The sequence below is a fragment of the Bos taurus genome, chromosome 11, assembly GCF_002263795.3.
Source record: "Bos taurus isolate L1 Dominette 01449 registration number 42190680 breed Hereford chromosome 11, ARS-UCD2.0, whole genome shotgun sequence".
NCBI lineage: Eukaryota > Metazoa > Chordata > Mammalia > Artiodactyla > Bovidae > Bos > Bos taurus.
This window is the reverse complement of record NC_037338.1, coordinates 20,857,730-20,861,908: the sequence shown is the minus strand read 5'-3', so window position 1 is coordinate 20,861,908 and position 4,179 is coordinate 20,857,730. Positions and strand designations below refer to the sequence as shown.

General features: G+C 43.4%; 1 long non-coding RNA gene across 1 annotated transcript; it reads right to left on the bottom strand.

The window, feature by feature from the left end:
• Positions 1-307: 307 nt before the first annotated feature.
• LOC132346509 (uncharacterized) lies at positions 308-1,838 on the bottom strand. The gene is made up of 3 exons (XR_009496332.1): positions 1,345-1,838; positions 938-1,091; positions 308-481 (listed from the first exon to the last, which is right to left on the bottom strand). It is a non-coding gene; the product is annotated as an uncharacterized lncRNA (long non-coding RNA).
• Between the last annotated feature and the right edge of the window lie 2,341 nt (positions 1,839-4,179).

The window sequence follows — 4,179 nt, the reverse complement described above, 5'->3', positions numbered from 1 at the left end:
GACCTGTTAATGGTTAACCTGGTAAAAGGAACAGGTCTCCAAGAAGTAGAGACTCTTATGATGAGACTGTCAGACCTAATAAGAGCCTGAGGAGAAGGCATTTCTGGGAAAATGGGTCACACATTCCCTCCTTCTATAAGTTAGTTGTTTATGTGTTCGATTCCAGGCCCAGTGCTGCAGAGGATTAAATACAGACACAGACAGATCAAGAGGCATGCATATACTCATGTATACACACACACACACACACACACACACACAGACTTTCCGCTTTAGAACCTTATAAATGGAGGAAGCCTTACAAATGCATAGGTTATTATAATAAAGGCAATAGGTAATAAGAACAATCATTTTCTGTTTAAATAATGATTTGCTGATTCCTATCAATAGCCTCTCTTGCCCCTCTTTTGTTCTCTCTTTCCTCTCTACCTTTATCTGATTGTGCTTTCCAGCTCCTGGGCCTTACACAGAATGGCAGTTCCTAGGAAAAGCAAAAGCAAGAAGAACAATAGCCTTTCAGTGGATTCTTGTTTGCAGGAAAATACTAGAGACTGGAAGGGTCATGTGAGTCAGGGAACTCTTGCTCCTGGCAACTGAAATCCTTGTCATCTGATAAAGAGAGGTCAGGTCTGCACTGGAGCTCAGCTAAAAGCCATGGGGTTACCTGAGGTCTGGGACCTGGTGGCCAGGAGCTGGGAAGGGAAATAACTGGGTGGGGCCTGGGCAGCAAAGGCTCCAGGAAGGACTTGGCTTCTTATCTCTGCTCTGCCATGTCCTGCCTCTGATTTCGGGAGTCACACTGCTCCTCTGAACTTTGGTTTCTTCATTTACAGTGTGGCTATAACATGCACTCTACCTAATGCAATTGTTGTGAGGCTGAAAATGCTCATTTCAGTAGAACTCATGTTTCTTGGTTCCCTGGAGAATTGGCACATACCTTACACCCCCTTAAACTTGAGAAGTGATTCAGCAATTTCCTAAAGGACCTTGCAAGGAAGCATACAGCTTTATACGGCATCTGCTCGGTAGCGATGTATGTGATTCAGTCTAATGATCTCAGCCATCCTACAAAGAAGATACTTTCTTCTTCCCTAAACAGAGGGAAAAATCAGAGCTTAGGGGAGTTGACTGCACCATACCTGGGATCCCTCGGAGACTAGAACTCAGGTCTGTCTGACTCAGCATTTATCCATTTCTCACTGTGCCCCACTGGCTCACACTTTGGATACAGATGGATATAGAAATAAAACCTAGGCTTCTCACGAAGTCATCAGGAGCCTGTACACTCAAGTAGCCCATGGAGAAATGGGAGAAGAGACAGTGGGACCTCTAGAAGACACCCACCTCAGGACTGTTTTGTGGAGACAGCTGAGACAGGTGAGAGGCCTGTGTCCACCCAGTGGGTGTCACTTCTTTCTCTCTCTCTTTCCTTCTCCAGTATCTATTTGGACAAGATCGGGCATGTTCAGGGTAGTATGGCCATGGACTCCAGTATCTATTTAGGATGACCCCAAAGCCAAGGGTCCACAGAATACATTTCCTGTCCCACACTGGGCTCTCAAAGCTGCCTAACTGCCCTCCAGCAGTTGGGCCGGGTGGAATGGAACCTGATTGGGGAACAGCTTGGAAGCTGAGTGGGGGTGAAGGGTCGGCAGTGGCAGGCTTTGCTCTAACTCCCTTTCATGGTACAGGCTGCCGCCTCCTCCTGGCCTGCTTTCTGATATCCCTAAGGCCTCTCCAAGTAGGGAGAGTGGAAGGACAGAGCAGATGTGGCCAATCAAGAGATGCCATCCTCTAATCAGGTCACCCCAGCAGCCCCCTGTCTAACCCAGTTGGCGCTGAGCTTTTTGCTTGGGGATCATTTTGTTCTGTAACAGTAACGCTGACCTCAAGCTAGGCCACTCTGTCCAGAACCTTGCTTGATCTAAAGCAACTCTCCCTGGGAGTTCTGTCTTGCTGGCAAGGTCTCCAGAAGGAGGCGGTGCCGTTTAGCCAGGGGAGTCAGCAAATGGCCTTTCCCCCAGCTTGGCCTGCTTAGATAATCTGCTGATGGGTTTTCTTTGAGTACAGAAGGATCCTGATTTCCTAGAGATGTGTGAAAAAGAGCCTCAGTTTATCAGAGAAGACATCAAAGTTGCTATATAGAAGCTCGTGATATAAAAATCAATTTGGATTTTTATCCAAAATTTTTATCAAAATCGAAATTGATTTTTATAACCAGTCAGTTAGGAAACAAAAACTTTTAAAGTGAACATTTATAAGAAACAAAGCTATGAGGGGCCAGGAATAAATCCAATGAGATATATGTATGATCTCTATGAAGAAAATTACAAAACTTCACTTACTTAGGTATTCTTTGCTAGAGAGATGAGGCATGTTCATGATATGAAGATTCACTGTTAAAAGATTTTAATTCTCCCTAAATTAATCTAGAAATTATAAAAATCCAGACAGGATATTTTGTGTAACTTGGTAAGATGATTCTAACATTGCTTCAAAAAAGCAAAGGGCCAAAATACCTATGAAATTTTGAAAAAAACCAAGATGAGTCACTTGCCTTATCAGACTTATTAAAGTGGTGTGGTATTAGCCCAGAAGGAGACAAATAGGCCTGTGGAACAGAATAGAGGGCCCCCAGGCAGATTCCTGTGCGTATGAAGGCTTGATGTATGACAGAGACAACATGCAAATCTGTAGAGAAAGGATGAATTATTCAAAAAATGATGCTGGGAATTCAGTAACCCATGTAGAGAAACAAAACCAAACACAACCCATTTAATTAGAGGTGAAAAATTTGAAAAGCAGGATTTTAGGACATCTAGGAGAAAATATAGAAAACTCTCAGGATCAGAGAGTAAACAGTAATACCTGAAAACACAGCAGGACAAACTATAAAGAATAGTGATAAATTTATCAGCATTCAAGTGTAAAGCTCCTTCTCATCAAAAGACGCCATAAGGCAAAAATAAAAAATAGTCAAGTATGATCTGGGAGAAGATGTTGGCCAGGGGATAGCTATAAGGGGTGCTTGGTCTCCCTTCAGGAGAGAGGCGCCTGCCAGGTGTGTGATTGGCTGACAGCCTGTGGCTGCCGCACCTTCTGGATCCACCAGTGTTCAGACCGAGACCATGCTCTCCCTGGCCCAACTGCGCATGGTGGGGGGACTCAAGCTGAGCCATTCTTGCCCAGCATTGGTTTCCTTTAAAAGGCAAACTTTCAAAAAATAAATAAATAAATAAATAAAAGGCAAACTTTCTTCTGAGGCTCTCTGTTAGCTGGACGGAGACCTCAGAACTCCCTGCGGATGAAGTCTCTTCCTACCCAATCCTCCTTTCTTCTCTCTGCCATCACAGGTAGCAAGATCTGCATTGGGATCTGAAGGGTCTTCCCAGCCACCCCTCCTCTTTGTCCCATTACCTTTCAGAGCATTGAAAGTAAAAAAAGTTAACATGTTAGTCGCTAAGTCATGTCCAACTCTTTGTGATCCCAGTAATTGTCTTCACTTCTAATTCCTTCTTGGTGTCTGCTTCTCGGAGGGCCTGAGCAGACATAACCTATAAAGTCATAGAGGAGTGCGGCTTTCCTGGTGGTCCAGTGGTTAAGACGTTACTTTCCAAGGCAGTGGTGGAGGTTCAGTCCTTGGTTGGGGAGCTAGGATCCAACATGTCTCGCAGCCAAAAAACCAAAACATGAAACAAGCAAGATTGTAATAAATTCAATAAAGACTTTAAAAATGGTCCACATAAAAAAAAATCTAAAAAAACAAGATTGGTATTCAGAATGTATATGTAAAAACAAGTAAACTACAGATTGATGAGGTAAAAAGAAACAACTCCATAGATATGTAGGCAAAAGATGAAAACAGGCAATCCATCGAAGAAATCTAAAAAGTCAATACTTACATGAAAAGATGCCCAACCTCACTACTAGTCAGGAAAATGTAAGTTACAGGAAACCAGTACTATTTAATACTAAGATAGCCTGCCAGGCTCCTCTGTCTATGGGATTTTCCAGGCAAGGAAATGGGTTGCCATTTCCTTCTCCAGAGGCTCTTCCAGGGATTGAACCTGCCTCTCCAGTTTGGCAGATGGATTCTTCAGCACTGAGCCACAGAAGAAACTTTTGATACTTAAAAGATTGGTAAAAACCAAAAACATTTGCTGAAGTATTGGGGAAGAT